Source organism: Chinchilla lanigera, unplaced genomic scaffold, assembly GCF_000276665.1.
Source record: "Chinchilla lanigera isolate Chin_1 unplaced genomic scaffold, ChiLan1.0 scaffold00121, whole genome shotgun sequence".
Taxonomy (NCBI): Eukaryota; Metazoa; Chordata; class Mammalia; order Rodentia; family Chinchillidae; genus Chinchilla; species Chinchilla lanigera.
In genome coordinates this window covers 1,884,992-1,910,641 of record NW_004955522.1, presented here as the reverse complement: position 1 = coordinate 1,910,641, position 25,650 = coordinate 1,884,992, and the positions used below count along the sequence as shown (strand labels likewise).

Genomic DNA, 25,650 nt, shown 5'->3' with positions numbered 1-25,650 from the left:
GGGGTAATGTGCTGTTTAACTTTTACTTTTAAGACAGTCTTGCCATGTTGCCGAGCCTATCCTTGAACTCCTGGGCTGAAGCCATCCTCCTGCTTTAGCCTCTTAAGTACCCAGAACTATACGCACACATCACAATGTCCAGTTTCTGTGTAATTTTAAAATTAAAAAAAGCTAAATATGGAAATGAAAGTAAACGTTCAAAATTGCTGCAACAGAAATCATACCGTATCAACAAGATGTCTGCTCATCCGGTGATACATTTGTCAAGGAAAATATTGTACATCAAGTCAAAAGACCCATCTGAAGAAAACCTTCTGTGCTAGCTTGCTGGGAAATAACAGACGCCGTTTGGGTTTGTTTTCCTGTTACCTGTGTGAACCAAAAGTCTGAGGGATGAAGGTGAGAGAAGGTGAGGGCACCCTGAAAAGGAACGTGGGAGGAGTGTTTTCTGGAACGAGGGGGAAGCTGATGAGTTCATGGCAGAGTTAACAAGGACCTTGGAGAACAGCAGAGAGCCCCAGAGAGAAGAATCTCCCAAGCAAAAGAGAAATCAGGACATTATGCGAAACATTGGCTGCAAGCAAAAACTAAAATGGCAGCCATGTGGGAAGAGGTGTCAGGGCGAAGGCTGAGAGAGGAGTGGGTGGAGAGGAAATGTCTGAGGTGATCACCAACCCTGCGCTGTTTCTGACACTGGTCTTAGCCTGGAGACGGTTTTCTAAGAAGCAACAGAAAGTAGAAGAAAAGCCAACTGAGACTACTTAAAAATAAAAGAAATAGAGTTAGTATGGGAACCCAGTCTGAGAGCCCCAGAAATCCAAACTATAAACAAGAGGGACAGGCAACAACAGTATCTTTAAGTCCTGACCCTGTGTTCTTAGGGTGCTGAGAACTTGGCAGACATCAAACAAGAATTTTACCCTCGTTTAGGCACAGGATGGTCAAGAGGAGCCTCATTTTGCTCATTCTGGTCATAGGAGAGTCATTCCTTTGTGTGTGAGTCCCCTTCCAGCTTGGAGTCTTCTGGTTTGTTCCTATCTTGTTTGTGTGTAACTGTTGTTGACCCACCAGAGATGGGACTCCTAATTCCTGAGGTTCCTTTGAGGGCCCCTGTTCCTGCTACTGGGCAATGTGGGGCTTCCTCTGGTACTCTGTGAGGGAAGAACTGAGGACACTGACAGCTGACGTGTCAACAGTGAGTGCTGGGGGCAGAGACAACAGCTCACCACACTTTGTACTCAAACATAGGACTGGGAAATAGAGATGAATGGAGACAGCGTGCTCAATTGGCCCAGTACCCCAGGTTGGTCCAGATCATGGCTGCTGAGAGTCTAAAGCAGAGGAAAGACAGCTAAGGATGTTACAGGGGTTCCTAGCAGGACCTGCACTCCCAGAGGACCAGAATCACCTACCTAGAAGACACTGGGTCTCCCCTTGGCCCAGTGCTAACCAACTTGTTTTGTTTTTGGCAGGTAAATATGAGTGTTTCTAGTATGTAGAATCTGAATATGTAAAACAAATAAAAGTTGAGCTGCTATGGATAAAATGTGGAGGACAAACGCTTCAAAAAATAATGACATCACCTGGCTCATTAAGCTTCATGAGTGACCCAGATATTGGAGGTGATCTGTCTAAGGTCACCATTCCAGCTAAAAGTAGCAACAGGAAGAGTATCTCTTGCACCAGGATGAAACTATCTGTTTCATTTACTAAACTGTGAGCTGCTTGAGGGTGTCCTATCACACTTTGTGTGACTCCACTGCCCCTCACTATGTGTGAAATGGAGAGGAATTCTATTCCACTTGTTAGGTTATTCCTTCCCATCACTTGGTCATGTGAGCACTGCTTGCTTCGTCTAATCAGACAGAAGCCAGGGTCATGAATGGATAAATTTCCTCTTCTTCCCAGCCCTTGAATTCCCTACACAATTACCTAGATTCCTCTGTTTTCATGGCAATAGAATTAGTATGAAAGATAAAACAGTGTTATACAAGTGACAATGTTTAGACAGAAACATAAGACAATAATTAAGGAAAAGAACCTATTTTACAAAAAAAAACAACAACACCACACTCTACGTGATTGTAGGACTGGATTTTTTTCAATGGCAATTGCTCAAATATCGTAGATTATGATTCCCAGCTGGTTAACACCCTCTGACTTATCCTAGCCATATTGTAGGCTGGAAAAACGAAGTTTGATTTACTTATTCGTTACAGCTGATAAAAAGATAAATGTGGATGTTATTTAGGGGTTATTCTTTCCTCTTTGCTTTCGGGGATAACATTTCTACGGGGGCATATGGGTGTCCTTAGAAGAACATCCAGCAGTGGATTCAGAACCATTTGTCATCTTTCAAGATCCAAGAGTCTTTCTTGACCAATTTAGAACAGAAGGATGTTACGGCAAACGGACAGCCGTGCTGCTAATGACGGGCAACAGTTCAATATTTTATGCCACCTTAAAAAAGTTTCAGTAACTGAAGGTGTTCTCACATTAATTCTTTGCATCAATTATTGACAGAGAATTTAATTTAAAGGCAACTAGTCTGTAACCTAGGGGTAGTGTTTTAAATAATTTATAATTGCCGCATGGTTGTAATCATATTGCTATTGATTACGATCTAGTCACTTCTCTGGGTCCAGCAGGTCTTATGCTAATTACTTTTAGGGAGATCACCTTTTTAACTCTGTATTCCCTGGTAACAGGAACTCATTATAAAAATAATTTAATGAAGTGCAATCTTTTTAAAGTCCCTGCAGAGACGGGGGAGGAGAGGAGGGAGAAAGAACTTAGGAGAAAGCCAGGAGTTGAAAGCATTAGGCTGACATTTACAGATAATAGGTCCTAACTCTGAAATTGCATATGGCTATTCAAATATCTGATGGGACTGAGATAACAGAGGTGAAAAATACAGTGTGTGGACTATAAAAGGGCAGAATAAAAGAAATACAGTACACGAGGATTTAAATAATTTAAATTTTCAGCCAAATTGCCTAAATTTCACTTTATTCGTCCCCTTGGGATACATTTGTTTTATTCACTGTGAAATAGAGTAGTCACCATTTGGAGGGATTTGGGAAAGGCAGGTGTGATTTACTGAAAATTTGGAAGAATGTGCCTCACTGTATGTTTCCTCTTCATCTTGAAGACGGTGAACCACGAGAGGGTTTGTTTGCCTGGCAGAACAGAGCAGCTAGCACGGTCCAAAAGGGACAGGACACACAGGCACTGGCACCATTTCAGGGAAACCAAGAGGCTTGGCTAGTTCACCCAGGGACTGGGCAGTGGTCATCCTGGCTAACCTGGGGACACCTTGAGAGGACCTGGGGAAGAAGGGGAAGGGGTGCAGTGAGAAAGTGAAGGTTCAGAATGACGGCAAGCCAAGAGGTTAAAGAGGATGAAATGGGGTCCTGTTTATGTATTTTCATCTGATTTTATTTTTATTCATTTTCAGAGCTCTCTATTCTTCACTAATTGTGTTTTGCCTCTTTTACCAAATATGCCTGTCTCTGTGCATGTTTTCTTCTAAACTGTTACTGCATGTTACTGCAATTGATTTTGCTTAAGGGAAGAAAGTGTGTGTGTGTGTGTGTGTGTGTGTGTATGTGTGTGTGTCTTCTCCTAGGGATAACTGTCACACTGCAATGTTTTGGTGCCGTGTGTTTTCAGATTTCAGAAATTTCCTAATATTAGACAAGACAAAAGTAGAGACTGAGATTCATTTTCTGAAGGAGAAGACAAGATGCTATACATCTACTTTAATCTGAATATCTTGAGCGTCTTATAAACAGTGGAAAGTAATAGTGAATAAACCATAGAGCACAGACTTTCTCACGAGACTGCACACAAACCTCCTCATCTAAAGGTAAGGGTATGTCTTTAAACCTTGGGTGGCAACTACTGCAATAAATGTGAAACAAAACAGGGACCTATATTTGCATAAGTTAAAAGAGAAGGGGAAAAAATACCTGCAGAAATTGTCACCTGCCCACACTGAAAGTTTGCTCACAAATATAATTCTCACCTAAACTTAACACAAAGGAAACAACAAATTTCTAGCTTATTCCATTTCCTCTGTGCCTGCCTTATGGTGCCAGCCCGAGTCCACTTTCTCCACGTGGAACCAGTTCTCATGGTTGTTCTAGTGCATTAAAGTATGTCTGAAGCTGCAAAAGTGCAGCACGCACTGCCAAGGGCAAGAAGCAGTGCCTGTGACAGGTGGGATCCAATTGGGCTTTATCATGGACGCTCAGGTGGAGGCTCCAGTCTGGAGGATTCAAGTGTCAGACTCATGGTAGAAATTGACGTTTTCTGTCAAGGGCCAGGCCAAAACTGTTTTAGGCTGTGACTTACACAGTCTCCACTGCAGATAGTCAGTTCTGTCCTTTCTGTAGTGTGAAAGAAGCTGTGTCCAATACAGAAGCCAAGGAGTATGGCTGTATTTCAGTAAAATTTTACTGAACAAAACTGAAGTGCGCATAACTTGACAATTCCCAGTACAAATCGCTACCACACAATTGATTAAGTCGTATTCCTCAAAGATGGCTGTAAATGTGACCTGAGTTGCATTCAAAGAGGGACACTGCCATGGCCAGGGTGCTGGGAGAGAGTAAGGGATCACTTGCTGGGGGAGGTGAGGAGAGTGCTGAGGATTGATCAGGGATGGCTTCCTTGATCTCACAGATCAGAAAGTAAGGCCATCAGGAGAGGAACTATATATATAGTGAGGCTTGGGGGACATGGAGAAGCTTGCCATTGCCAGTAGGAGGACCCAAAAAGAAATCTGATCCAGTAAATAGGAGGATGCCAGGCAGTCCTGGCAAAGTGGTTGAGACCCTTTCTTAAAAAGAAAAAGAAAACCAAAATCATCTTATAATGGTACCAATAGAGACAAAGGGCATAGAGCTTATTTGGGGCAAAAGTCTGTCTCTGCAGTATCTACAGACAAGCAATAGGCAGAAACAGCTCAGAACGTTCATATGGCAGTGATGAAGTGGGGAAATACTGAAGTCCAAGGTGAGAACGACGGCTCCTTCCATCAGTAGAACACACAGTGATCTGTAAGCTCTAGAAGAGAGGGGAGCTGGGACCTAGAGAAAGGCCTCCTCCTACAGCTGTCAGGTGGCATAAGCTCATGGCACTTCCTGGGCCATAGAATGCGAGTAACCAGATGGCAAAGACGAGCGTGGAAAGTGACACCAGAGAACAGCAGAGACGCACGGGCCACAGTGCAGCCTCTGGGTGCTTACCCGGAACCTCAGTTCTCAGAAGAGAAGGAGCAAGCGCAGGCAAGCTCGCTCTTTTTCTCCTGTGAATGCAGTCCTGTGAGCAGAAGTGAGTCCCGAAGTCCCCCTTGGAAGGGGGCAGCGAGACGGAAGGCCCCGAACTGCCCTGCACCTCAGGTAGGGTTAAGCATTTTATGCAGGCGTCAGCATCTTGAAGGAGCTCACCTTTTAAAAGGAGCCAGCTTTTTGTTGTAAATGGCACTGACACTACAACAAGAAAGTTCATTTCACAAAGATGATTCATTAAGAAATAAAATATTCATGGCTGACAGCTTGAAGGATCGCCATACAGTTATATTCTAATGCACCTGTCCTCTCTGTCAAGTCCAATGTGGGATGTCATGTCGCCAAAGTTTTATTTAGAAATTGTTTGTCAGAGTGAGCTTTCTAATGTGAATGAAAAATTCATCCCCTCATTAAGAAGATTTTACATGAAATGTCTAGGATTTTCAATGAACACCAGGACATGAACCAATTACTGTTAAACACTTAAAGAGACAGAGTCCTAAGCTCACTCAGCAAAACCCTTAATTGCACAAATGTGGAGAAAATTCAACATCCCGAAAGGCAAATGGGAATTTTGATTTGGAAATTTTCTTTTCTTTTGTCATATCTGGAAAACCCTCACCTTTAAAAGACTTGGGGGAATTCCCATGCAAAGATGATATGGAATCCACGCACATGTCATGATGCTTGACCCATCTGCACTTACACTCACGTTTGCAATGGAATTTGGGGTTGTGAGGAACTTGTTCAACTTTCCAGAGAAAATGATTCAAATATCCTGGAAAGTTCTTAAGCTGTTCATAATCATCTCTTAGTTTCCGTTGCCTTTTTAAAACACACTTTGTTGCCTTCATTTTACTCCTACCTCGCTTTTATATTTGTGTAAATATCAAACAGGTGTCTTAGAAGCAAATAGACCTAATGATTCCAAAATGTTGGGATGTGGGAGAAAGGAAAAAAAGCCACAATAGATTAAAATAGAGTTAAGCTACTCAGAAAGTCAGGAGAAATCCACCAGGGAATTGCTTGTATAATGAAATAGCATTTTACAGCTATGACAATGGATTAAGTTGACATTGAGACTCTTTTTTGACATACGGTCTAGTTCAGCTTAATCTGTGGTAGAAAATAGTTCACTTCCCAAACCTAGCACCAGACTGAGGGTGTGTGTGTGCATGTGTGTGTGTGTGCAGTGGGTGTGTATTCAGACTGTCACTTCCAACTTCGGAAAAATTTTGAGACTGACAATATAAAGATTGAAATTTCTCCTTCTCAAACCAGAAGACTCTATAAACTAATTATTTCATTTTTGCTTTAATGCTAGAGAAAATCTAATGAACTAATTAAAGGGAAAAGTGGCCTTGTCCCCAGAGCTCTGCATTGTCACCCTGTAGGAGTCCAACAATGCTCTCCAGTAAAGAATAGCATAGTCCTTAAAGACAGGAACAAGAACTTCACAGTCTCTCTTGGGTGTGTTTAATTGTAGCTGCCTTCGCAGTTTCTTTTAAATATATATATACATATATATATATTCTTTATATGTTTTTCTTTTTTCTTACATATGTTGCTTCATATATATGTATAGATATAGATACCTATGTTTTTCTTTATAATACCTTACATATTTTCTGGAAAGCAGTTGGACAATATATATATCCAGACTCTCAAAACAGTTTAGATATGAGATAAAATTTTAGGCATGTATCTTCAAAATTATCTGCAGTTTAGACAATGAATTAAGGAATTCTGTACAGATATATTCAGTGACACTTGTTTAAAATTGGCAACAGCTTAAACGTCCAACAGAGAAAATGTTTCTTTGGTAGGCCACCATTCCAAATCATGTTTGGAATATGTTTCATACATAATATTGGGTAAATGAAGTAGAATATAGAATTCACTCCATGTGCTGAGAGTTTCACGAGGCAAAATATAAGTGCATTTTTTAAAAGAAAAAGAAAAACATTCCTGAATGTTTAAGATGGGTGTGGGCATATGGGCAGCAATTTATTTTCTTCTTTTGCTCTTAAAAAATCCTCAGGAAAAGGAGAAAAGAAGGAAGAGAGATATATATACACATATATATTTATGTATATATATAAGCTAAGATTACTGTACTACTAGTTTCTATTGACTTATTCCTTTATTGAAAAGGAACAGTTAATGTTTAATTGATCAATCTTGCACTCTTATATATGGTAATCTGAGCAACTACCCTGAAGATAACAATATGCAATACAACAACCATTGTTAATTTCCTATGGCCTTGTTTTAAAATTCTGTATCATTTTTACTTTTTTTTTGTTGTTTTGTTTTTTTCTTTGTTGTTGTTAATTTGGTTTTCTTTTTCTCTTTAAAATAAAACAAAAATCCCATCCTCACCCTTACACACGCACATCATTAAAAAGCCAAGTGCAGCTCCTACATTTACATAGCAGATGAGTGAGCTTTTCTTTCATATGCAGGCCTAAGAAGAAAAAAAATCTGATCCTTCTATTAGGTAAATAAAATTATCAGTTAAAAAAGGTTCCCCCTTCATCTTCTGCCATTCCTGAGATATTAATGTACTGAGTTATCCCCACGGAAATTGGAAAAACTATTTACATAAATCCTCCAGTCTACCAAATTGCAACTTGCTCAAATAAATCAGACATAGAGCCTCCGGTTTCTGTGAGTTCTGGTGAGCAGAACTCTATGTTGGAAATCACATCCAATACATTTTTCACAATCTGCCCATAATTAGTTTCACTGGGAAAACTGTGAAGAACTATTTTGCTACTTTTAAATTCATAATTTTGGTTCAAGAGCCCAGAATAAGATGTTTAGACAGAGTGAAAACTATTTTCTAACAAATCAATATTAATTTATCTGACTGTTATGGTCTCAGGAGCCAAAAAGTGTTCTTGTACCGAGCTGACAGGAAAGATTTTATCCTGACCAAATGTTATTCAAATATTTATAAGACTGGATAATTTAGTAAAGAAAATACAGATGGAAGCAGGCAAGAGTACTTTTTTTTTGTTGGTTGGTGCTCCCTTCCCATTTACAAATGACAAGAACTATAAAAAGATGGAGAGTGATGAGTGGCTCCCTCCCCTAAGTACGCTCCTGGACCAGTTGGCCGTTTAGCAGACACCACGCGATTACTGCGATCTGGAGGCATTCTGCCACCATCAAAGACACTCTCCGTGGAACCAGTGGTGCCATTTTGATCAGGAAGAAATCACTAGGCCGTGGAGGGAAGACCTTCCCAGGACCTGCTGAGCATCTGCAGGCTTAGCAAGGCCTCCACGGTGGATGACACAGCGAGAGGAGGGTAGAAGACAGATACCATGTACTGAGTATGCTCCACATTATTACCTCCACCTCTCAACAACCATGAAAAAGAATTGTGTGTGTCTTGGTGAATCTCTTTTAGAGTATCACATACATAAAAAAGAGCACAAAACATGCATGCGTCACTAAATGAATTTTCACAAGCTGAACATACCCAGCACTTGATTAAGAAACAGCACTATATTGGCATAGGAGAGCCCACTTCATGCGCTCCTGCCTCCTCTATCCTGACTTCTCATTAGCACACAGATATTTTGCCTTTTATTGAGCTCATTGTAACTGTAAGCACATGGGATGCCTTCTTCCCTATTTCCTTTTTTCTCTCCAATCAGGTTTGTGAGATTAATCAATAGTGTTGGGTTTTGGTTAAGGTCATTCATTCTCATGCAGAAATTTCAATCTGGTATGTACTTAAGAGTGGAATTGCTGGGGGATCAGATATGTTTCATGTTCAGGTTTATAGAGATGGTGTTATTAAGTCTTCCAAAACAGTTACGTTATTATCATGAGGAGCTTTCTGCCTTTAAATAATCTTTTTATTTCAGAATACTTTTAGTTTACAAGAAAGTTGCAAGGAGAGCACACAGAGTTACTATATACCCTTCTCTCTCCCCTAGGACAGTATTTCTTGTGACTATAACACATTATTAAAATGAAATGATTAACATTGGTGATTAGCATTAAGTAAACAGACCCTACTTGGATTTCACCATTGTCAATGACTATCCTTTTTGGCTTCAGGATCCTATCAAGTTAGCTTGAGGTGGCACTCGGGGTTTTATCTTTGTTTCACAAATGAGAAAAAGAGGTACGCTGGGTTAAGTAGCTCATCTGCGTTCACAAAGCTTAGAGGAGGGCCTATAATAATTCCAACCCCAACAGCAACCTCTAATCTCTACTTCCTGAGTCCTTCTGTGGTCTGCGTGTGGTGTGATGTCTTCCAAGAACTGAATAAGCTATTCTTGAACACTGACTGTGGGCTGGGATGCGGGGACACTGAGGGGAAGGCATCCCATAGATGCTTCCAGTTTGGTCCTAGTTCCTTGTATTGGGAGCAACCACGGAAACATATTGCCCTGACTCCTTGCTGGGGCTCAGAAGACAGGCTTTGCCTGCCTAATCTGTGGGGCCAACATCCGGCATGCACTCAACAGACCTATGCAAATATATAGATCTTTAGACACTTAAAAAAATAGTGTGGGCTTGTAAAAAAATAAAACCAAAAACAACTTGATACTGAGAATGCATGGTGTCCACACAGCCTCTCTCCACCTCTATTGGGGCTTAAGCTCAATCATCACCTATCAGGAGCCATGTAAGATAAAAGAGAGGAGAAAAGATAATCCTGGCTCTATCTGGCCACTGTGCCATCTTGGCCGTGTCACCTACCCTCTCTGGGCCTGTTAGCCTGGAGCTATAAAGCAAGCACACTCCTGCTGTCCTGGATCTCTGCTTGTGCTTGGTAAAGGCTTTTAAAACTGCAAACATGCCACAAATATGTTGGGAGATGTTGGCCTTATGACATTTATCTTTCACAGTAAAAGAGAAATAATGATTAAAATGAAAATGCTAATATTACCAGTTCTTGTAATGCCAGAAGAAATTGCATGCATCCATAGAGTCACTGTAGAAACCACCCAAGTAGAAGAACCATTTGGGGGTAAAAAGCTAGAAGGACAATCCCTGATCATTTGATTAATCATATTTATTATTATTATTATTATTACTATCTGTGGGCCTGAAGAGTGAACTCGGGGCCTTCATACTAAGCTAAATACTTACACCTTTTTTATTTTGAGACAGAGTCTCTAAATTGTCCAGGCTGGGCTTGAACTTCTGATCCTCCTGCCTCAGCGTCACACAGTGTTAGGATTACAAGCACCTGCTCCCACACCCAGCGTTGCTATTACTTCTGGAGTGATTAGTGGAGACCTAGCATATTGGGTATAAATATTGTCTACAAAGACTTCATGGGATGGAATTAGAAAGAATGCCATGGAACAGGACAAAGACTCTCCACATCAAATCACAGGGAGTCTTGATCTTAAAGCTGGATAAGGATTGCCTTAAGGAGATGGGCTACTCATTATTCCCAGCAAGGAGCCTAGCAAAGAGTAGGCACTTCACAAGTGTTTGTTGAATGAATATTTAATCTGCCAGGCTGAATGGACTGAAAACTTTGATCCTCTCATACTCTTTGAAAATTAATATTGGTCAAAACCTATAGATCAGTTTTCTAGAAGTTTTGCTCTTTAAGATAAACCCAATTACATTAGACTGTAAAATTGTTCAGATTTTGCATGAGCAGCAATGACCATGTAGATAGGATTTTATCAGAAGCTCCACAGACCAGGAAGGGAAACTCTTGATGAGAATGAGTGTTCTGGAAAACAGGAGACACAGTCCTGTAGATTCCAGGAGTCAGTATCAGATACAACAAAGCAGGACATTTCTCTGCAACATGAAATGATCGCAGCTTAGACACGTACTGTCACCTTGGAAAAACACATTGTGTTTCCACTCAGTATATCAACGGAGAGACAATGGTAGCGTTGGCAAAAAACAGCCACTCACACTTACGTGAACCCTCGGATGGACTGCCGTCCAGAGTACCTCAGCAAGTTAGGCGAGTGAATTCCCTCGCCAGTGATAAATAAGGAGCAAAGGGAACGAGGAAGGGCATTTTGGCTGGATTCCAAATGCGAAAACCTGCCTATCCACCTTCAAAATGATGCAAGATTGCAGTTTGTTTAATGTTCATCTTACGTGCTTAATTACCGATAGTGCTTGACTAATTATTTCTTGTTTTGTAGACTACTTAAACAGAGAAGGAAAGCAGCTATATACTTTTGTATACTGAATGAGGATTTGTAACTCATTTTTGTAATCGCGTAATTCCCAGAGGGCTTCATTACAAACACGAAAGAAAACAAGATGCTAAAAGCAGGTGACAGTCTAATTTCTACAGGTACGGGTAAAAGCATTAGAGTGAAGTAATGGAAAAATAAAATAAAAAATAGCCTTTAGATGTTTCCACCCATGTAAGGTGTTTTCATGTTAATAAGAGAGAAAACTGCAAACCCAGCAAAGTCGCCTCCGTTAGGTGCTGGCGTCTTCTCTGATGCCCGATTTGATCCAACATCCTGCAAGATCATGAAATAAACCACAAAATAGACCCCAGGTTTCTTTTGCATAAATGTGAGTGCTTGGCAAGTTGCATATGGCGGCATCAGCTGGGATCATTTCTTTGTTTTTACTTTTTTACTGTATCCATTTTTCAGGTACGTGAGCCACAACCCAAACCACTGTACCAGTCCTCCCAGATTTCAGAAAAATGTGAAACGTCCCCTAAAGAATAACGGGGGAGATGAATACCGTGAGAGATGCTTGAGAGTTCAGTCTGCAGAGAAGCACCGCTGGGCACAGCGTGGACTGAAAGTGGGCGCCATGGTCATATGATTAACTCTTTCTTGGAGAATCTGCTCTGTTCCCAGGGGTATTAGATGTCTGGGGAAGTGGGTACATCCTGAAAAAGCAGGGGCCTTGATCCTACCCTCAAGGCATGGGTAAAGGAATTGAGAATGTGAAATAAGAACTTTGCAAGAACAGCAAGCACTGTCTTCACGGTCATGGTTATCATCATGACAGGGGTCACCATTTGTTAAGGCCTTACTGGGTCTCAAAGCAAGCGTCACACACACCCCACCTGATCACCGAGCCCCGCAAAGTAGACAACACCAGCCCCTTTTCCAGTTCATGACTTTCGGGGCTACGTGCCTTCTGATCACCTCCCTCTTTTCCTCCCTGGGGTTTCCAGTTTTAAAAAAATACTGAGGGTTACAGAAGTCATAATTTATTTCAGTAGCATGGTCAGGGGAGAAGCCAGATTGCCGGGCACTAGAGGGAAGCAAGTTAGAAAGGAAATTAAAAATGGATAGCATTTATAGAACGCTTACATGTGTAAGCAGTGTGCTACATTCTTTCCATACATTATCTCGTGCTGTCCTCTGCAGCCCTATGAGAGAGCGTTAGCAATCTTCGGATAGTAGCTAAAAATCTGCCCTGTGCTAGGATGCTTTGGAGAACAAACAACACCTTTACCTAGGTTGTTTCCTTTGCTGCTTCCCCCAAACAGAGTAGTTGGGAATGTGAGTGATTATCTCCATTCAGCTGGAAAGTAAACTGCGAGAGGTTTATCTGTCCCATAGTTATCACAGTTATTCAGTGATAAAGCCAGGTATGGGGCCAGTGGACTACCTGCCAGCCAAACTTTCAGTGCGGTATGAGACTTCTACCTGTGACCCTGACTACCACAGTGCAGAAGGGCCACGTGAGCTGCCCCAGGTCCACAGGCTGTGATCTGTGGCTCGGGGTTCTCATCTGCAGTGTGGCCTCCTGAGCATCACGCAGCACGTGCCCCCCAAGCTGGGACAGCTGCTCAGGCAACCAGGTGGTCATTTTCAAATTCCCAAGGGAAAGTTCTTGTGCTGGAAACCAGGTGTGGTTAGAAGCACATGAGGGTGTTGTCTGTAGGGACCTTCCTCCCTAGTGACAGGTACAAATGAGAAAGGGTCCTTGGAGCCCATAAAAGCAGCTCCAACTCATTCACCATCCAAGAGGCAGGTGGGGGATGTGGAACTGAGCACCGCTGGCTGCAAATCTATCCTCATTTGTGTGTGTGTCGGGCTGTATCTTAGTACTTTTGTCATTGCTGAGACAAAATACCTCACACTCAAAGTAAAGGAGGAAAAAATTTTACTGCACCTCACAGTTTGTAGTAGTTTTGGGTCACAGTGGGCTGGTTCCACGGCAGGGTGGTGTGGCACAGGGACATCTTTAGAAGAGAGACAGTTCATGAGAGGCAGAAGGCAGCAAAGCATCAAAGAAGAGAAACAGTTCATGAGAGGCAGAAGGCAGCAAAGCATCAAAGTAGTAAGTGACAGCTGTAGCCCTCTTTCTGTCCCTTATATTTTATCCAGGCTACCTGCACTTGGAGCAAGTAGCACTCATATCCGGGGTGGGGCACCCTTAACCTCAGAGCTGCTCACTTAATCCCAGCCTCACACACTTAAACCCAGCATCACACATCCTAGATCCAGCCACTTCTGAAAAGCCCCACTGTGACTGCATGAGGCTTTGGGTGGACATCTAGACACAAACCATGAGAGACCCTAAGGAAGTCACTTGATGTTTTTGCTAAAATGTACAATGCATAGAATACAGCTATGTGGCTCTGGGTTAAAGTAACTGGACCTCGTACACCAGAAGTACTTCTAGATTCACTTATCCAATGAGTATTTATTGTCTACCACATGCTAACGCCTTTTTGATGCCCTGGAAATATAACAGCAAAATAGTTAGAGAGTTATGAAATTATATTCTTCTACACCGCAGAGGAATAACCAAAAACCTCATATGTCTGTATCTCTGTCTTCTTCTCCATTATATAATACTTGCCTCAAGAAATACAAAGCAGGGGTAAGGCGAGAGGGTGCCAAAGTCAGAGAGGGAGACAGCCCCTTCACAGAGGGTGGGGACAGGTCTCACGGAGAAGGGGACATGGCAGCACAGCCTTGGGCTGGAGAGGAACCCAAGCAGCAGCGTGGAAGGAACATCCTAGGTGGGCGGAATAGCAGGACAAGGATTCCGAGCTCGGAGACCGTGGGACAAGTGGAATGTTTGAGGAGTGGCTGAAGCAGAAGGAGAGAATAGAACAGGTAGACACTGGCCAGAGTGGGGGAGGCAGGCAGGTCAGACAAAGAGGGACTTCTATCCTATTGTGAAGACTTTACCTTTTAATCAGCCTAAAATGGGATGTAATGAACCAAGACCTAGACAGATAAAGTAGGAGGAACTATTCTGGCTTCCTTGCTCACCTGGGTAAATTCAGTAACACAGGAGATCTGTAAATGCGAGACCTTCTCCGTTCTGAATCTGAGCTGGAGACTCAGCCTTGACCTGGGAGGGCTTTAAAGGAAAAGTATTTGTTTCTAGAAGAGGTATTTAAATGTCCTGGGGCTCTTTGAACCAGCAGAAATAGGAATCACTTAAGTTAACAGGCGCAGTAATAAGGCTGTACAGAAGAAGTTCACATTTTCATACTTTATGCCTTAATTTTAAGGAGAGTTACAAGATTTCCTGTAGGAATGCAGAGTGTTATCTTATTTTATGCCCCAAACTAGAAAGAGCGTTCCACTGGGTTTGCCAAGCTGTTAAGATGAAAATATCTGTTTGAGCACAGCATAATAGATGAGGTGTTTAAGGCATTTTCCTTTAGATTTTTGGTTAATCTTCTTTTAGTTAATTTTCTGAGATAAAATCCAGTTATAAATAACCTGAGGGTACCCTAACTGGGGTGTTCTGAGAATGGTGAATCTTTAATAGCCAGGACTTCTGCCTTTTTAGAGATCTCTAGAGGAAGCAGTACTTTGAAAATTATCCAAAGCGAAATAAGTCGAAAGCATTAACAAATTAAAGAGAGGGAGAGAGAAAAGAAAGGGGCAAATAAGAAAACTTCTTTGACATTCACAAGACGGCAGATCTTACCCTTGAAACTCCTTTTAACAAAATTCAAACATTCGAAATCTATTTGCTGATTACAACAGAGAATTGGTGAGTTTCTGTCATGTGGGAGTAGCAGGAAACTCATCCTTTTTACAAAAGATAGCAGAGAAGCATCCAGACAAAAGCTAGAGTGTAGGAAAAGAAGCAAGGCCCTAGGCAGCCATTCCTTAGATGGGGGTACAATAGGTCTCATCTTAAAATAAGAAGTTTTAGAACTGCTTTTAGAGATAGCTGGTGGAAGAAAAAAGAAACCCTTAAGTGTTCTCTCTTGTTGCAGCGTAAAGTGAAATATACAAAGGGATTATGAGGCAGCATGCATAAAGAAGTCATGTAAACTAGGTGAAATCTGAATACCTCCTCGGAATAAAAGCGCAGGTTGGTGCTGTCCCTGCACAGCGGATATATTACCACAGAGCCCGTTCATCAAAATAAAAGAAGGCACAAGTCCTACAGTGGGCATCACTCTAAGCAGAACAATCTGCTGACTGGATGAGGGAGGGGACCCTTCCCAGGCACTCATGGGCTAAAGAGCACCAGTGGAGAAAATTAGCACTGGTTTCTGCAAAGCCCTATAGGGGTGAGAGAATTTCTTTAAAAAAAAAAATTGAATAAGATGCTCTAGAAACCTGTAAGTCAATAACCCTGTCACCAAGTGCTGGATTATCCAGGACAGGCAGTGCCTAGGTTGACAAGCATGTTAAAAGGCTGCAGAGCTGTAATCAAGCAGGAAATTGCCACTGTGGCTTAGAAACACCAGGTCCGGCCGATGGCTCTGCCTCTATCTTCCTAAGCTTCTAGAAAGGGAGGCTGGTGGGATGACTGGGCATCTGAGGATGCTCACCTTGAGATAAGCAATACGAGGACTCAGAAAGAGGGGCAGAGTGAATCCCATATAACTAGGAAGAGAAAAAAAGAATTAAATACCAGCCAAATCACCCTATCCCAGTGATAGTTTGTCAAATCGAGGTTTTTTTTAAATACTGGGGGTGTAACCCAGTGCTTTTGTATTAAGCTACATCCTAGCCTTTTTTTATTTTTCATTTTGAGACAGAGTCTCAATAATTCCCAGCATAGACTCACACTTTCCACCCTCCTGCTTCAGCTTTCAGTGTCCCAGAGTGCCAGGATTACAGGCGTGCACCACCAAGTTCTGTTTTTGTTTTTCTCTTTTAATCTCTCCATGCAGATTAGATCCTTGGGAACTAGAGAAATGCTAATTTGGTATAACCAGAAAACTCAAACGCTGGGAGAGGAATAAAGGTAGAGAATGGCTTATATAGAGAGACAGCCATCTCCAAGGCCAGCACACTGGGGACTTGAGCAGAAATCCATTAGTAGATTTACTAGGAGCGGTGGAACCGAGTGGAGCACACTACACCCTGCACTGGAGTGACAGCCAGACCTCCTGAGCTGCTTCATCCTGGGCCACTCTTTCCTATCCCTGGATTCAGCCCTGGAGCCTCTTTAGAAGGCAGCCAGTGTGCTACATGGGAAGAACTCGGCTTCTAAAGAACCTTATTAACAGTTAATTAACAGTCTTCTCAGGAACATGAGGAATGGCAGATCTCTTTAAGAGGTCAGGTTCTTCAAGGTATTTGTAGAAGTCAATGGGGCAGACATTCTTGGATAAACTGTATATTTTTTAAAGGAGTGGCCCAGCCAACCTGGTAAAAGTTGTTTGTCCAGAGCCTGCCTCCTGGTCTGTTTCCTAGTAAGCCTCAGTCTGAGGCTGAGGCTGTCACCACAGCCCCAGAGTCATCCAAGGGTGACCTGGCTCCTTGCTGTAGGAGGTCACCTGGGGCTTACAAGACTTAGCTCAGGCCACCCAGGTGCAGAAGCCCCAGAGCCGTGGTGAGCACAGCTCTGAGCTCCATCAAAGCCTGGCCCAACAGGGCAGGTGTCCCCTGGCGCTCTGCAAACACCCTCACAAGGCTTTAATTTGGGCACTCAGGCTCTAGTTCATCCTGCTCCCTCCTGCCGCCACCGAGACAGGGTTATTCAGCAAGTTCAGCAGTGCATACAGGTTACATGAACAAGGACAAAGCCACAGGCAAAGAAATGCCCTCTCCTCCTGTCTTAGAAGGGCAGCTGGGATTATTATTCCTGGCTGCCTCATTAAAAAAAAACAAAGAAAAAAGCCCCAGGAATGTTAGAAATTATTACATCTGATGTGGAATGTCTTTTTTTCAGTTATCTGATATTTGGATATTCAACAAATATTTATCGGATCACTTGTATGTGCTACCGTGGAAAATATTTTTAATTGTGTTACCTTGAAATTCGTTTCCCTGGAAGAACTAACCACAGCCAGAAATCTATGTGAGCTGGTTGGTGAGACACATGAGTCTTAGAGGTTGCATTCAGTTTGCACTGTGCAGGCAGTGTTTGATATATAAAAGCAAAGAGCAAATTACAGAGTTAAAATAACCACCAATGGGAGACACTGCATCTGTCCTATTACCACGCTGGTCAGTGATTCAAGCTTGGACCTCCGCTAAAAATTATGAAATGGAAAAGTCAGAGGGAATGTCCCTTACTGGCCCCCTGTGACTCTAAACTTTGAAGAGCTTATAATTCCTAGAATAGACAGTCATAATGTGTGTCTATGTGTTTAGGAGAAGAGAAATTGAAATTGGGTCACTGTCATCAAATAAAAGAGAAACCAGAATCTTGGATGGGAATCGAGAGTATCTTGAAGGAGCCTAGCATCTGCCAGGCAGATTTAAGTGAAATAAAGGGATTTCCTCCTTCCTAAGTGATGGTTACATGGTACTTTGTCAGAACACTCAGGCCTGATCTCACATATGCACAGGTGACAGACAGAAACTTTAGCAGTGATTTGTAGTTATGGAAGAAGTACCCCCAGGACTCCAAGACAGGTCACGGGGGAGACTTTGGTCTATGTTACTCAGCTTTCAAAACCTTTAAGCCCACCAAAGTATGGACTCCTGAGCCAGTGACGTCAGTGATGAATGTCACCCTCTCCAAGCATGCTGGTCCCTCAGTTAGTTGGAAGAGAGACCCAGGAGCAAGATGGAAATATACTGCACTCTAGGCTCACTCCAGAACAAAACACTGCATCTTCTCTCTGCTGGCTCCTACTTTGGCTGAGAGGCTATCTGGGACAATTTCTTTTGTATTTAAAAAACAGAAATCTATAAATCTGCGGCACTCTTTCATCTCAACAGAGTAAGTGTGTATGTGTGGGTGGGAGGGGTGGGAGCCCAGTCGACCACTACTGCCTTCCTCCTCAAAACCATGGCCAAATCACTAATGTATCAAGTCTTTCCCAGGACTCCCACACAGCTTGAAAATCCTTCTAGCACTCTGCTTCCATCAGCTGTTTAAGGTGACCAGACCTAGGTCATGAAATGAGTACCATTTTACATCCTTGATCTGGAATTGTTACCGGGTGAGGTGGGAAGGAGGTGTGCATGCTTCTGAGCCATGTTGGTAACTGTAGTCCAGCCACTTGTCAAATGCAGAGGTAAGCTGTGAAGACACACTGAATATAGCCGAGTGGCTGTCTGTGTGTTTGGGTCAGACAAGACAAGCGCAGCCCCTGAAGAGTGTCTGGATTCCTGGAGCCCCTCCTAATCCCTGAGCATCCTCATCCTTAGCAGGGAGCCAGAAGAGTCCTCTATTTTGACCTATTTCTCAGGACTGGGGAAATACTAGGCTGCACCCAATAGGGTCCACAAGGCTGTAGGATAGCTGATCCTGCTGCTATCCTAGGATAGCTGTCTAAGATAGCGGATGGTAAATTAAAATTTACATGTAACTTTGATTATCCACTCATATATATATATATTAGTATTTAGATAATTAGTGGCTAAATGAACATATTTACACTGGGTAACTCTGAGTAAGAAGTTATGGGTCGTTTTCATTTTCTTCCTTTAAAAACTGGGCTTTATTTTTTGACTTTTTACAGATTGTGTGTGTGTGTGTGTGTGTGTGTGTGTTTGTACACAACTGTCTTTTAGTGGAGAGAAAAAAAGAGGTGTCGATTTCCCAGGAATACTAAGGCATACTAGACATCCATGAGAGAACCAGGTGACATACACGCCAGGAGAGCTACTGCTCTTTCCTCTCTGCTAGGCAGACCCCTGGCCGTCACTGTTAAGGGTGTGGCCTGTGAGTTCTCGCTGTGTGCAGTGCGCCAGAGGCATGAATCTCTCATCGCCATTCCCTGCAATCTGTTATCTCCTTCATAATTTAGGGGCATTCCTACTAAACAGATGACAGATAGAAGTAGAATTTGGCTTATGAAGTACAGTTAGTGAAAATCTTCCTGTGTTTCTTTTTTTTAAAAAAATAATTATTTTACAGTTACCATCATATTTTTTTTTTTTTTTTTTTTTTTGGTTTTTCTCCGGTACCGGGAACCGAACTCACAACCTTGCGCTTGCCAGGCAGGTGCTTTGCCGCTGAGCTAAATCCCCAGCCCTTCTTCCTGTGTTTCTATAACCACTGGCTCAGTCAGCTGACTTCATGGTCCTAGAAATCATTTTTTATGACAGTGAAAGTCTAATTCTCACATCATACCTTGTAACCACTGTAAGTGTGCACTTTGATTATCTTTATACACTTATTCCACCATCGCCACAATCTACTCTTGGAACATTTTCATCACTCCTGAAAGTTGTGTCCACTCATTGTCAGAGTAAGCCAAAGGCCAGTCTGTTTTTTGTCTGTATGTCTGCCTTTTCTTGAAATTCTATGTAGATGTTGTACCATACATCTTTTGTGACTGGTTTCTTTCACTTAGCATATGTTTGAGGTTTATCCAAATTATTAAATTCAGAAGTCATTAGTTCTCACTCTCAAGTAGTACGCCGTTGCAGGGGTACCTGTGTTCATCCACGCACCAGTGTATCGGTATGTGGGTTGTTTCCAGGGTTTGGGTAGCATGAGTAAAGCTGCTACGAACATTCACAGACAAACTTTTGTTTGGAACAATGTTCTCATTTCTCACAGGTAGACCCTTTTGCTGAATCAGATGATATGGTCTCACTTTTTAAGAAACTGTACACTGTGTTACAGAGGGGTTATGCCACGTCACAGTCCCACCAGCCGTGGAAGAGCTGTGGCTCTCCTCCATCCTCAGAGCTCTCTGTGTTGCCTGTCTGTTTGATGAGACCCAGCCTGGTGGGCACAAGGCGGTCTGAAATTCTTCTTCCAGTGGCAGCCATGAGGTTGGAAAGGGTCCGGGTAACCAGTCTGGGGAACTCAGCTCTACGTCTTTACGTTCACAGCCTACCAGGTCTGGGACTTTCAACAGTTCAGTGAGTTTTTTGTATCTCGGTTTCCCTAACTATAAACTGGAAATAGGCATGGATTAGAAAGAGTTAGGATGTGAGACTGTATACTGAGAGAATTATGCCGAACCTCAAATTCATTCATAACTCAAGGAGCAGAACAATAAACACATAAAATAGCAAGGGATATGAAAATGTATACAAATGATAGTCTATTTTCTTGTAATGGCACAAAAATGCCCTTTCAACTCTCCTTTGTACCCACAATTCTTGCCTCCCCCCCATCAGTATGCAAAGATTATTTATAGTTTTCCTGATCTCACTGCCTCTGCGTTCATGTCACTGACACACTCATCACTGGCCACTTTTGTGGCACCAAGTTCGAATGGGGTGAGCCCTATCCTTTTGTGGACACCTCCTTAGGCCTTTTCCTTCCATGCTGAGCTCAGAGTACAGAAGGGACAGACACAGCCCCCAGCAGGAGTCTTTGTGATAAATACAAATTTAAATAAAATCTTTCAGCCAGAACACTTATGCTGCCCATGGCCAGAGGACAGCCTTGAATCTTTAGGCCAAAGAAAGAGTTTGTTCCCCAACCCCGAAGGTGCACACCTGGTATCTGAGCGTGGTCACTTACTGACCCTACTAGTTGAAGAGAACAAAAAAAACCCAGTGCTTTGGATATGGTGCTACCCCAGCAGAGCATCCCCACTTCCCTGCAGAGCCCATCGCTGGGAACACTGCTTCCCTGGTCTCCTGCCCATGTCCTTGATCTGTACGCTCTGCCATTTACTTAGGAAAATAATGCTAAGTTGCAACCAGGGTGACATAAACACCTCCATGAGCAGAACCGCTCGCAAGGGATGTACGGGTGGCGTGGTGGCCCTGAACACTTAAGTGATTTCGTTCCCCTTCCAATTTCCTGTGGTACATTAACTTTTATTGATAGCTCCTAGCGCCAACAACTGGTCTTGATTTTACGAACCTGAAGGACAGAGGAACAAGAAGCACCCACTCAGCTGACGCATAAACACCGGCAAGGGACGCCTGGATTGGCCCCTGTGTTTTTTCTTTTGCTGCAGTTTTCCTTTAATGAGGGAGTTGCAATTATTGCAAGTTAATCATGTCTCACGTCCCCAAAGGGAGGAAGGGAGAAGTGGCCATTTAGAAGTCTGACAACAGCTGCCTCCAGGAGACTCTGTGTGGAGCAGCAAAGCATTTGTGAAATTGCAGGCTCTGATTTATGTCACCGTGGTAGAGACTGGCAAAAGGATTCCTGGGTGTTTTCATAATACAAGTATTAAACAAAAATTAAACCAGGAGACAGATGGGGTATCTGTGTGATGGAAGGCAGACAGGTCAATTTTTTTTTTCTTTCTTTCATCGCCGTGCAGAATTTAACACATCTAGCTCAAATCTGCATTTTGGAGCAACCTGTTGTGCTTCTGACTCATGGCTGCTTCGAATGGTGTAACTGTTTACCTTTCTGCATGGAATGGTTACAACTTTGAGTTAAAAAAAATATTAAAAAACAAAACAATCACAGGTATGATTTGTTGAGCACCTACAATAGGTCAAACATAGTTATTTGCACTTTATATTTTTTAACTTCAATTCATATACACAGTAATCTTACAAAGTACAAATTTGTATTGTCATTTTGAGGCAGAAGAAATTAAGTTTCAAGGTGCATTTAACAATTGCCAGAAACCTAATCTAGGGGGACGAAGAGCTAGGACGTGCATCAAGGTCATCGGGAGTATAGCTGGATGTGGTGGTGCAGACATGTAATCCCAGCATTGAGGAGACAGAGGCAGGAAGATCGCTGGGTGTTCAAGTCCAGCCTGAACTATATAGCGAGACCCTGTCTCAAAAAGCCTAAAAAACCAAAAATAAAAACAAACAAACAAAAAGATTCACTCAAGGTATTGCAGTATTTCTCTCTTTTTTTTTTTTTTTTTTTTTTTTTTGGTTTTTCTCCGGTACCGGGAACCGAACTCACGACCTTGCGCTTGCCAAGCAGGCGCTTTTGCCGCTGAGCTAAATCCCCAGCCCCTGCAGTATTTCTCTCTATTCATCTTTCACCTTGACGTTCTTCTTGTAAAAATTAGTCACTTAATAAGGTCTCCTGAGCTTATTTACATCACGTGGGTGATTGACAGGGAACAAAAGTTGGAAAGGAAAAAGTGGAAGAAGACAGGAAGGCAGGGAGAAAACCTGACTGCATCTTATACCCAACTCCAAAATGTTCATTCATCTGCACGTGAAGGTTAATTCTGTCCCTTTAGAACGGAAGATGGTTTACTTTAACCTCTGGAAGTCTCACTGAAAAGAACTGGAAGGAAACATCACTCTGTTCTTACCAATCCCAGACTTGGTGGTGAGAGGGAATTTCAGAGTAGCTCCTACGGGGTCCCCAGTAAACATGGCCTAAATCTGTGTTCTTTAGGCTGTTCTCAGTCCTGTTTGAAAGAGCCAAATCTCCCCAGTCATGATGCTCATTCGATATTGTGAAGTCAAAGGTCAACACGGATGTCACAGAAGTGGCCTCACACCACCACATGGCGGAGAAGTCCAGGACACAGACCATGGAAAGACAGCACAGCGGTGCTTGGTTAGATTCTACAAAGTCAGGATCTGATTAATATTCTTCTTGGTACTTTTATCCTGAGATTCTGAGAAATGTGAATACCTCCAACTTACAGCAAGAAATTCTCTCAAGTAGAAAGGTTCCATTTTGGATTATCTTCAAATAACCAACGTCAAAACTTAATGAGAAGGTTCCTTGATCAGAGAAACAAAAGAATTACCATATGACCCAGCAATTCCACTCCTAGGTGTGCGTGTATAGACATTACCAGAGAATAGAAAGTAGGTGCTCCAACAGAAACTTGTGCAACATGTTCAGAGCTCTTCACAGGAGCCAAAGGGCAAAACAACGCAGATGTCCATCAACGGATGAAAGAAGGAGAGCTGTTCAGTCATGGGAGGAGGGAGGAACTGACACACAAGTGTGGTGCAGCCACAGAAACTGAGTGAAGAAGTCAGCCACAAGAGACCAGCTATCCTACAATTACATTTCCAGGATGTGGACATATCTTTTTGAGGGCCAGAATTCAACTCCCTAAGCCTGTGATAATCTTTTTTATTTTTCTGGTATCGGGAATCGAACTCACGACCTTGAGCTGGCCAGGCAGGCGCGGAGCCACTGAGCTAAATCCCCAGCCCCAAGCCTGTGATAATCTGTTTATGGGACAGCAGGACACGGATAAGATACGATGACTATTTATGAATGTATTCACTTGATGGCTGGTTCAGCAGGTGTTGACTGAGCTTGTGCTATGTAGGCGGGGTTTGCAAACGCTGAATGATAGGAAGGACTCAGCCCTGCCCACGGGGACCTTGCAGCGGGGAGATTCAGGCTTAGGCTCCTCCACAAAAGGCAGGGGTGAAAGGTCACAAGGAGGGGTGATAGTAAATCACAGGAGTCAAGGGGCACGTGGAGGCCACCTGAGGAAAGACGAGGACCCAGAGAAGGGCAAACTGGAGCTGGGGATTTAGCTCAGTGGCACAGCGCCTGCCTGGCAAGCTCAAGGTCGTGAGTTCAATTCCTGGTATTAGAAAAAAAAAAAAACAGAGAAAGCGAATCGAACATCATGGTTCTAGGCTAGCCGGGGCCTTCTTGAAGGTCCACAGTTGGGAACATTTGGCTTTGAGATTCTTGAGAACTGAAGACTATGTAGTACAGACAGAAGCATGTTTTTTTAAAAGGCACATTATCATTACTTCAGTTTATATTAAACACTTATTTTTTGTGAACTGCCTGTCTTCCTTATCACAGTGTAAAATCTACAAGGGTGGGGACTCTTTTTTTGTCAGTGGTTTCCACCACTAGAATTTCTTCTTGCTCTCTCTCACTCCTCCACCCCTTCCCCTTTGCCTTCTCCTCCTCCTCCTCTTCCTCCTTTTCCTTCTTCTTTCCCATACTGGGGGTTGAATCCACGACCTTCACACTGAGCTAAAACTCTAGCCATTTTCTTCTTATTATTATTTTAATACAGGGTCTCACTAAGTTGCCAAGGCTGGGCTCAAACTTGTGACCCTCCTGCCTCAGCTTCCCAGAGTGCTGGGATTATAAGAGTGTGCCACCATGCCCAGCTCCCCTTTTCTTTGTTCTTTCTGAATAGTAGATGAATACATTAAAGTCTAGTCAATTCATGGTGACCTTCATACTGTGTACTAGATTTTGTGTGAGGAATTGAATAGCAGATATGAGGTGCTCAGAGCAGGCCTCATATCTAATGAAAACAAAATGTGAGAAAGCAGACCACCATTCATTCATTCATTCATCCATTCACTCACAGATATTTAAAGCACTGGCTATGGTAGAACTGACACACAGTACAGCATAATACAAATAACAGCACAGCACAAATAAATACTGGCAGAAAGTGCTCAGTAAGGAAGCGTGCATTTGAGGATGTGGGTGATGTGGTAAGGCTGGAAGCTCAGAGCCCACGTAAACTTCTGACTGGAAGTTCATGCCTTTGTTAATCATACTAACATGGCTGGAAATTCGTTACGATTCCTCTTGAGAACTAACTACAAGTTTACTCATGAAAATGCTGGTTATCTGAACCATTAGAGTTATTTGCTTATATCTCTCCAGACATGTCACCAAATCGTTCTGTTCACGATGAGTTTTCAGCCAAGCAAGAGAAAAGCATGTTTACCAGAAGACCACCTGTCCAGAAGGAGAACGGCTGATGTAAAAACCTTAAGAAGCAAAACGAAAATTTCCCAAGTTACGTGACATTCGATTTCCCCTGTGCAAATAACTGTAATTTCTTTCCTTTGAAAATAATAATCAATTAACCGCCAGGATTCTGTGTGCTGGACACAGGCAGCCATGGACAAAGTGTTCAGTATCCTTTTCTTTTCTGTTAATTCAACAGAGCTGCAGAAAACCGTGAGTTTGAGAGGCTGACACGTGAAATGGTGAAGGAGAAGGGACTTTCGCCAATCCACATCTACAGCTACAGAAAGCCGTTTTACCAGCAGCAACAGGCTCTCCAGAATGGGTGCTAATGATAAAAACTCGGCTTTAACACATTTCATTTTTAATTAATTTTTAATATTTTTAAAAAAAGCTTTTCCTTTGCACCACAAGACCCACTTCTTCCTGGTGAGGTCCC

At 42.6% G+C, this 25,650-nt stretch overlaps 1 protein-coding gene and 1 long non-coding RNA gene across 2 annotated transcripts in view; both read right to left on the bottom strand.

Moving 5' to 3' along the window:
* Wwox (WW domain containing oxidoreductase) overlaps positions 1-25,650 on the bottom strand; it is a gene marked incomplete at its 5' end in the record, with an annotated part of 919,641 nt that overhangs the window by 274,731 nt on the left and 619,260 nt on the right.
* On the bottom strand, positions 12,470-14,577 carry LOC106147140. The gene is made up of 3 exons (XR_001231900.1): positions 14,507-14,577; positions 13,395-13,464; positions 12,470-12,527 (listed from the first exon to the last, which is right to left on the bottom strand). It is a non-coding gene; the product is annotated as an uncharacterized LOC106147140 (long non-coding RNA).